The 9,590-nt window shown below is 41.0% G+C and overlaps 1 long non-coding RNA gene across 3 annotated transcripts in view; it reads right to left on the bottom strand.

Annotated features, from left to right (window-relative positions):
• Window positions 1-426: 426 nt before the first annotated feature.
• LOC135409797 (uncharacterized) overlaps window positions 427-9,590 on the bottom strand; it is a 39,263-nt gene continuing 30,099 nt past the window's right edge. For 2 of the 3 annotated variants that reach the window (XR_010428362.1, XR_010428361.1), the window contains exons 4-6: window positions 4,018-4,088; window positions 2,423-2,561; window positions 427-1,406 (exon numbers count right to left, since the gene is read on the bottom strand). This is a non-coding gene — a long non-coding RNA (uncharacterized LOC135409797). The remainder of the gene's footprint in view (window positions 1,407-2,422; window positions 2,562-4,017; window positions 4,089-9,590) is intronic. The other variant, XR_010428363.1, reaches the window with a different exon arrangement.

Below are 9,590 nucleotides of genomic sequence, written 5' to 3'. Positions count from 1 at the left end.
CACTTAGAGAAGTGCAGTCCTTATGACAGCTGAGTCTCTGATGCCCAGTGGTGACTGTGATCCATTGTTCACCTACAGTGACAGAATTTCACAAAGTTTGGAACCATTAGCTGAAAGTCCGGTGATGCTGGGTGGAACTGGAAGGAGTCACTGGGCTGCTGGCAGAGTATGAGCCATAACTGGTACTTTCCTTCATTTTCATGCTGGTTGCTTCTCAAGCATAATAAAACCCATCCAAAGGTTTTACTACCCACGCTAGCTCCCCTCCTGGCTTAGGGAAACCATCTGGAAGACATGTATAGTACTTACACTAAATGTTAGACACATTCTCAGATTATGTCATTACAGTTCTATGACTAAATTTGTCAGCCAGTGTAAGTGCTACTGTACCTTGTGTTATTTGAAACAAAACAATTGATGGAGCACAGATACAGCCAAGACTAGATGGTTTTCAAAACAAAATCTGTGATCGTAAATCTACCTGAAAGCTTGCTTTAGAAGAGTATCCTGACTTTTTTAAATGGTTTGGTCTCACCAAAGGTGTTCGGAAGAAGTGATGGATAAGTGGGTTAGAAAATCAGGTCTGTCTTTAGAGTAGGTATTTTAAACTGGATTTGCATTCCTAGTCTTTGAAATTTTGGTCATTTGAACACCTTCTCTGTGTAAGTACCAAATATTTTAATTATACGCCTTGTAAATACATTTAGTGCAACTCAGTCTCTCATCCTACAGGATGTGAGAGGCACTTTACTGAGAGAAGTTGTGTCTATTTTTCTATTGAAATTGTATTAAAATTTAGAGATGGCTGTTTTGGTTTGGTTTGGTTGTAAAATCTTTCACTGAGTTACAGCAACATCTCTGTGAGACCTCGAGCCAAACTCATCTCAGTGATCCAGCTTCTTTGATGACAAAATCAATCATCATTGAGGACAGGAATGAAGAATGAGATGTTTCAAGAGGACTGTAGTAGAAATCAGGATTAAAAAGCATCATGATTTCTGGGAGATAACCCTTGGAAATCTGTTCCAGCTTCTTCTGTTTCAAGGCTTTTTCAGACCTTCAAATGTCCCAGTACTTGAGCTAGAAGCAGCTTTCACCAAAATACTTTTTCCTGTGGGATGTCTCTGATGTTTTCCTCATCTGAAGTTCAGAAAATACTTTTTTTTACATGGGAATAGTTCAGAGAGGTATAATCCTGTTCATTAAGAAAGTCTTGCTTCCTGGGCCAGCCTCTTGTTATTCTTCTTCCCAAGTGAGGTATTTACCTCTTTGCAAATGGATTGCCTTTCGTTGTGGTAAGGTTTTTCCTTCTTCTCTCAATTTGCTTCTTCCCTTCCTCCAGGAGCTGTTTCTTCTTTCCAGAATGATTTCATGTTCCCATTATAACTCCCTGTTTGACACTATAGCTGGAAAACACCAATGATGGGAAGAATACTGTTACTCAAATACTTTTTGAATTTTTAGCAAAACATTGTTTTCCTATACAAGAGGTTTTGGTGATGTAAGCGCAGCAAACAGCACAATAAACACTGTGTGTGGCAGTGACATGGTAAAACCTTTGGGTATAAATTTTTTATATTTGAGCTCCTGCCATTAATTTGTAAAGTTGCAGTAGCAGGATATATTATTTCTTTCCCTTCTGGTTTTCTTCAATAATTTCTTTCTTCCTCACAAAATAAAATCTGTTACCAAACAGGATGGAAAGGGCCTTTCAGCTTTTAACTCCTCATTCTTTCCCATTTCAACACAAATTTTGTGGTAATGTGCGATGAATTTCACTCAAAAGTGCTTTCAACATCACTGCTAACAGTAACAAACTTCCTGGGAAGGACTAGATGGATAAAACTTTGCTCTCTGGCACATCAGTAAAAAACCTCTATCATAAGGAAAGCTCTCAACAGCCTTTGTTGGGAGGAAAGTATAACAGGAACTTGGATATTTGGATGGATTCTATGTATGGATGAGCATTTCTAGGACCATTTTCACCTCTTGAATCCCACCACAGACCCACTGGCTGTATAGAGCAGATCTCCACTGGCCTCAAGGACAGCTAAGAGGACATCTCAACAGCAACATTTCCATGTCTGCAATTTGGACCTGATTCCCAGACAGAAGTCCAGTAGAAGTGGACTTGAGTGCATGCCATATCTAGATCATTAGATGCCACCCATTTGATGGCAACAGTTACCTTTGTATGTGCACACGTGTGTATGTCTTCATTTGCTGCTCTCCCAGAAAGGAGTCTGTGCAGGGAGGAAAGGCTTTGCTTTTTGGTGACTCTGCCACTTCCACTACATACCAATGGGCGGGAACTTCAGAGTGGGTGGGTTACAGCTCTACCTCAGTGATCCTTCATCTATCACTAAAACAGTAGCAATCACTTTCTGACCAATGTATGTACCTGTTCGAAAGATTTCCTCACCTGTCTAAAGGCTTTAATTTCTGCCCATGAGGAGCTAAATCATTCAAGGAGGCATCTGTGTTCCTGGTAAAGTTTCTGTGCACAGGAGGGACCATCTGTTGTTGCTGCAAGTGCTCTTGCAGCAAAGGTATCCTTGGACCTGAGAAGGAGGTATTTTTAGAGAGAAAACGAGATGGCAGGAGATACAAAATCCCAAAATATGTTCACTGACTTTAGGCAAAGCCCTGCATATGCCATATATACCATATGTTTTGTGAAAAGAACTTCAGGTACTTTCCAGTAGTGAAACAAGCCAACTTTTAGTTACAACTCCATTTAGTAAGACTCAGCTTTAGCAAAAGAAGACCTCTTGAGTTCTCAGGTTCAGTGACCTTCCCTCACAGATGCTTCATCACATCATCACCTTACAAAAGCAGTAATATGATGGAGAGAGGCCTTTCCATGGCAGCCTTCTGACCACTGCACGTAACCCTCCTCACACTGTACAGCCACACATCTCCAGAAATAATGAGAAATTGTCTAAACAAACCTATCCCAAACACATCAATACCAGAAAAAGACCCAAAAAACCCCCAAAAAACCCAACCAAACATCAAGCCCCAAAATAAGACCTTCAGTTGTTTAATTTAATGAATTTAAACTCAGAGCAACTGTAGATGATCTGAAGTTTCAGACCAGTTTGTTTCAGACCAGATGAAGAGCCTATGCAACTTGTAGTCCTCTCAGCCTAATAAAAGATATTTTCTATTGGCAGTGAGAAGCTGTTTCTGACCCTTGCTGCTCTGATGGTTAGAAATCAGCTCCTATTTAATGGCCCATTTATACTCACTTGTTCTAAATATTTTTTATTATTATTTTGTATAAGCAATCCTTTATCCTATATTTACAAAGATTAAGTCTATGCCCTTAGCCTTTGTCTTAGTAGGCTAAGCTAGCTGAACCCTGTAGATTCATCTGAAAAAACAGATTCTCCACACCTCTGTCTTTTTTAATGGCTTTTCTCTTTTTTTGAAATTTATTTATTTCCTTTTAAAATTTTTTGTTTGTTTTTTAATTTCTTCTTCTCTACTGTTGTTTTAATTTTTAACAAAAATATGTTACAATTTTTAGCAAATATGAATATTGGCATTTTCCTAAATGATTAAATTAAAGTTGACAGTGTCAATTAAAATGACTCATCATATGTTTTTATTATTATTATTCATTCATTAATCCACAGTGGTCCCACCAGTCTTGGCACTCAGGCTGCATGTTACTTGTACAAAATGGGACAGTGAAGACCCTGGAGAATATAGCCAAAACAGACTAAACAAACATTCAGTAGAGGGGGAAAAAGTGCATTATCACCTCTATTTCATGGCTCAAAACCAAATATCAGTTAAGTACCTTAACAGCTATTAAATGACCACACAAGACTGACAGCAAAACCTTTGGTGCATTAAGGAAAAAAATTAACAGATATTACATCTCCTGTGGATCTGATGTTCTTGAATAGTAGATTTACCAGGAAAAGCATGGGCAAACTTCCCTGGAAATAAAGGCTGCAAGTAACCTAAAGTTATCAGGGAACTAAGGGAAGAGATCACTAAAATTACCTCAGGTTGCAGATAGTACCTCACCAGAAGGGACTGTCCTGTCTTCCAATGCAGTTGTTTGACTCAAACACCTCAAAGGGGAACACACAGAATGGTAAGATTTAAAACAAAAAAACCTACCCTTTTCCTGTGTTTTAGGCTGAGGTACCTACCTATAGGTACTTGTTACACAGAGGCACGGTTTGAGCCAAAGAGATTCCAAAAAGAACACAGAGCACTCCATGAGACACAGTCTTGTGGAGAGCTCTGTGGCAGGCTCTGCTCTGACAGCACTCTCATGCTGCCTCTGTGAGTCTTATTGCTCATTTCGGTCAGAGGACTTAGTGAAATGCTGCCTCAAGGAGAACACAAGACACCTTGTGAATGGTGTTGCCATCTGGTGTGCTCAACAGGACATGGTGCCTCCCCCAAGGGCTGTGCTGGAGGCACTTGGAGCACACTCAATGTGCAAGGGAGCATGATAGTTTCAACATCATCCCCGCTTTTGAGAGGAGTCTCATCTGGGACATGCTAATGTTGTGCAACTCACCAGCCAGATTCTGGGAACTTGCTAGTGTATCTACATGCCATATACCTCCACGCCTCCTGCTTGGACACCTTGTCCACCCTGTTTCTGTCCAGAGTCAGTCCTTGAGCACAGTGCCATCTGGTGAAACACTCGAGCAGCCCAAAGAAATAACCTCACCTCTCACTCACAAACTGCTTTGGACAGTGAAATCTAAAACTGAGCTTAAATCCCAGTACACCTCTGAAACATAATTTCATCATGAGAAGCAAAGATAGGCCTGTAATTTCACAAAAAATGGCTCATTTGCATGAGTGAGTTTGTTCGTTCAGATATCAGCCAGAGGCTTGATTTACTCAAGCTAGGCTCCTAACCTAGCCTTCATCCACTGCAACTAGGTCTAAAATTGAGTCCTTTGGAACCTGAAGCCCAGGATACGGAGAGTCCTTGAACAGACCCAAAGGAACCCCACAACATTAGATTTGTTATGCTGTGACAATGCTGTATTAGCTGCCTGAAGAGCTTCTTCCACAAAGCTCCCCTTTGTGGAGGAAAGTCTTGGGGTCCCCAGGGAATTTCCTTTGGCTCTTGCTTAAATAGAAACTGGCCTGGAAGGAAACGTCACTGTTAAAGAAAGTAATTTCTTTACAAAGCTCTTAGGGCCTGCTCTAGGTGCTACCTCCTGCAGTCATGAGAAGATGCTCTGTGCCTGGAAACACATGGCTGTGAGAAGTCATGGCTGTGAGCTGGCAGCCACTGAAAGACCTTTCTCACAAGCATCCCATGAGCACAAACACCCACCTTGGACCTCTCAGCTGCAGCCTGAGACCAAGCCTTGTGGGCAGACAATGATGATCAGGAGTCAGGGGGGTGATTCCTAGTCTATGGGACTTGGAAGGGTCCCATTTTATCGCCCAGTAATCTCAGAGATTTTAATGCATTACCCAAATATACACATGTCCAGATGCAGAGTGGGGAGGGTTGTGCAGGGAGCTCCAGTATACCACCCCCTCTCCTGCTCCCAACACAACCCTACAGAAGAAGAAAACAAACTTAACCAACTCCTGTCTTTCCCATCTGCACAGACCACAGGAGTGACTTTGGGATAACTAAACGAGGCTGTCAGAGATACAGGCATCTACACATGACACTGGTGTCCAGCCCCACATGACAGTGCAGATGAAGCCATAGATAAATATAGGCTTCTAGAACTGTTTGAGGTGCCCTCAATTATCCATCTATCCAGGGCTGGCAGATATGAGACACTGTGGGCCAGGCGGGATATGTAGAGCAGTCCAAGTGGGATGCTTTTGGTCAACTACACCAAGCCATCACTCTCCACAGACCCTAATGGAAGTTCTCAGTTAGACACCTCTATTTGACTGTCAGTTGATCCATTAGTGAGAGTGAACAAAGTCCTGTTTTTCAGTTCAGCTGCATAGCAGTCTTCTTTCTTTCTCTTTTTTTTTCTTTTTTTTTCCTTTTTTTTTTTTTCCCCACAAATCACAGAATCAGGCAACTCCAATGAAGACTCTTCACTCCACACATGTCGATATTGCATCGAACTCCATCCTAACTCATTTGTGTGTTCTGTGGTATTCTTGCTTTTTCTCATTATCATTGACCATAATTACTCTACAGTAAACATATGGTTCTGTTTTCTATGAGTAGAAGGCTCCAAGTAGGAATTGTGGTCCCCCCTTTTTGAAGGTTAAAATTTTCAATTCTGTTGACCAGATACTGTGTCAAGTATCGTTTACTATCCTCCCGCTGAGGAGGACAAATACACTGACAGGTGGCAAAAGGCATATTTTAGGAGTGAGAAAATGAAATAAAAAAATAAAACCACACAATGTTATCTTCTGTGGTCAATGAAACAGCACTTTTTATTATGGCTGTATGCAATGGGAATATTAAGTCTGATATGCAGAAATGCAAATTAAAATGTTGATTTAGATTATTATATTTCATGCATAGTAACTCTACAGGCTTTTTTTTTTCTATTGTATGTAAAACCTTTATTAGTTATTAGCCTTTTTTTGTCAACTGTATTTTATAAGTGAGAGGTTTATTCCTGCTGTTATATTAAAGGAGGCATTTTGCTGCCAGGAGAGTTTAGCATTTTATTCAGCTGAGGTAACTCTCTATACTCTAGTATGAAGCACAATTAAGACAGAAATGTTCAGTAGCTTTATTATGCCCTTGTGTGAGGAGCTAATCTTTTTTTCTCCCCACTTCATTTTTCAGGGATTCCCAAAGGATTTTGCAAACCCTACACATTTGTCTAGCACACTCTGTAGTAGCATAAACAGAGAATACACGGACCTCAACGGGGGCTTTGGCTTTTATACTTTTAGTAATTCCACTTTCTCTTATTGTAAGTTTCAAGAGCACTGGAATTTCTCAGTTAATATTCTGGGCTTGTGGGTAAATTATGCTCACAATAATTTGGACACTTTGTAACTTTGGTGGGTAAGCAGGGGAAAAGAGGACTGGATTTTTTTAAAGAAATGTATTTATTATTTCAAGGAAAATTTTCTTTACACAGAACAACACACAGGTTGACCTCCTGAATTAGCAGTGGAAGACAATCTCTGAAGAATACCATTCAACAAAAATTAAATAAAGCTTGTTTTCCCCCTATAGGAAATCAGCAAACATTCCTAAAGAAGTAATTTCATTTTCAAACACTAGTGTTTTGCTTTAACCTGGCTTCCTATGGAAACATATCACGTGTATTCATTGCTTTTGGTTCTGCTGTCTGGTTGTTGCCTCTAATAACTTGTGTATCTATTTGTTCATTTTGACTGAATTTGACAGAGTAATTGGAGGCTCAGAGGTACAAGTAAACGAGGTGAGGACATCTGGCCCATTACTCTGCCTTGGATGGACAATGGCTATGGACCCAGGGAACAACTCCTATTACTTTCCCAGGATTATCCTCCAGCATCTGGGGCTGGAGGCTCACAGGTGTCCCAAGCCACAGCTGATGCCTTTGTATCTTGTAATCTTTCCTACAGAAGCAAGGAAAATCTCATCCTATTCTGCTTGTGTGATGAATATTTGAAGTACAAAATGAGACCTTCTAAATAACCTGACTAAATGAAAGCTGCACCATGAGCACTTATCCTGTACTAGACTTTAATAAAGTTATTCTCCCCATAGGTTATCCAGTACAGTTTGCCTTTTGTCTCTCTATTCCTTAGGCCTTGATTACATTATGATAAATTATCCTGAGTAAGGAGAAGCATGAAGCAGACAGTCTAATATTTTCTCATTTTCTATCTTAGCTCTTGGGCATTGCCAAGTAAACTGCCATGGAGTCTGGCACATAAACATCCCTTCCCCAAGACAGTCTTGTGGGAAGAAGCCATGGAACTGAAACATCCACAACAGCAGGCTTCACCTGGCTCTGTAATTTATTGTGATAGCCACACAAAGCATTGTCTCAGTGATGCATGTGAGAGGAAAGGACCTGGTCTCAACTTGTGTGTGTTGGTAGGCTAAAGTGTTTCACAGCATCTGCCCTGCACTGAGCTCTGCAGCTTCGAGACCATTCCAGGGGATGGAGATGGTCGTCTCCTTGCTCTCAGAGCCCAGGGGACTTTGGACTGGGCACACAGTGACTTGCTGCACTGATAGCACTTCTAGTCCCATTATCTTCCTAAGGATGCCTAAAATTTTCCTTCAGAAACACCAGAATCAAGAAGTTTAATGGTAGTTTAAAGTGTCACTGTCAACACCGTCTGCACTTGCCACAGAAACTCTTTGTCCCTGTTATTTTTTGCCATGATCTTCTTGTAATGATTGAATGTTATAATTTCTGGGATCCCTACAGGCAGTCATTAAAATGCTGGTAAGTTGGTATTTATGATTGGTTTCTGCTGCACAAGCAGAGTATTTCTCAGCAGATAAGTACATATTTTTTGCCTTGAACAGTGGAAGAAATGAAATATACACTGAATTCCTTTCCCATGGGCTGTTTATATTTCAATATACAAGGATAATTTATACAAGAAAATATAACATTCCTGATTACAGCATTTAAGAAAACAGTCAGGCTCTTCCAATTTGAAAAGAACAAAATAACGTAGAAATGATTTTGACTTCTGAGTCATCAAGTTAGGAGAAGGCCCTGTGGCGAAAGTGCTCATCCTATATGGAGGGGGAAAAATAAGCTGAAAATAAACACAAACTGGAAAGGAAAGACAGCATCTCTGCATAGCCCTTTCCCTCTCCACACTAACGATTAAGTAACCAGGAAAATCCATGGCGAGGTGCAACAGCTTCCAAAAAGGCACGTGGTGAAAGAATCCCAAATACATGTTATGTGGGCATGTAAAAGTCCCTTTTGGTCTGAGAGGGGGCTGTGTTTGAGGAGAGCATGTTCTGGCTTGTGCTTTTGGTGGCAGTGCTGCAGAGTCCCTTTGCTCAGCTCAGCCCAGGACTTCAGCAATCACAAGGATATCAGCACACTAACTGGAAGGCCACAGCTTAGAATGTGTAACCCTGTGGCATCACTTCATCAGGCACAGGCAACCCAACACTTGCCTTAGAATTTTGTTGAGGGTGAGAAAAAGCACATCAAAAGAGGGTAGTGATACTGGAGATAACTGAAATCCTTGTTGATGTCTCATGCCAGGCACTGGCCTGGGAACACCCATGGGAAGAGCAGCTTTCTCTGCTGGAAGAAGGAGCTTTATTACACCGTAGGAAAGAAGAACTAGAAGTACAGAAAGCCAAGCTGTCCAGTTTGGCCATTCAGTCAGCGTGTCTCAGTCTGTTCCTGCTGTGTCTCCTCCAGCACCAGTGGAGAGCACCACAGTCTTCAGAAGTGTCTCCTTGCTATCTTCATTGACTATACAGAGGAGCTGGGGTCCCTCTCTAAGTGCTCAAATAAAGCCTTCCTTCAGTGCAATGGAAAAAATCATACTCTCACCTTTTGCTGCACTGCCAAACTTCGTCAACCAAAATTTTCCAGGTTTTCAGTCTTGGAACTGAAGACACACCAGCAAAATTCATCTTTTTCTCTCTGAAATTATCTTGCTTTATAGCTGCAGATTCAGTT

Source organism: Pseudopipra pipra, chromosome 2 (genome assembly GCF_036250125.1).
Source record: "Pseudopipra pipra isolate bDixPip1 chromosome 2, bDixPip1.hap1, whole genome shotgun sequence".
NCBI lineage: Eukaryota > Metazoa > Chordata > Aves > Passeriformes > Pipridae > Pseudopipra > Pseudopipra pipra.
The sequence above is the reverse complement of the archived record's forward strand: the minus strand, read 5'-3'. Positions and strand labels throughout refer to the sequence as shown.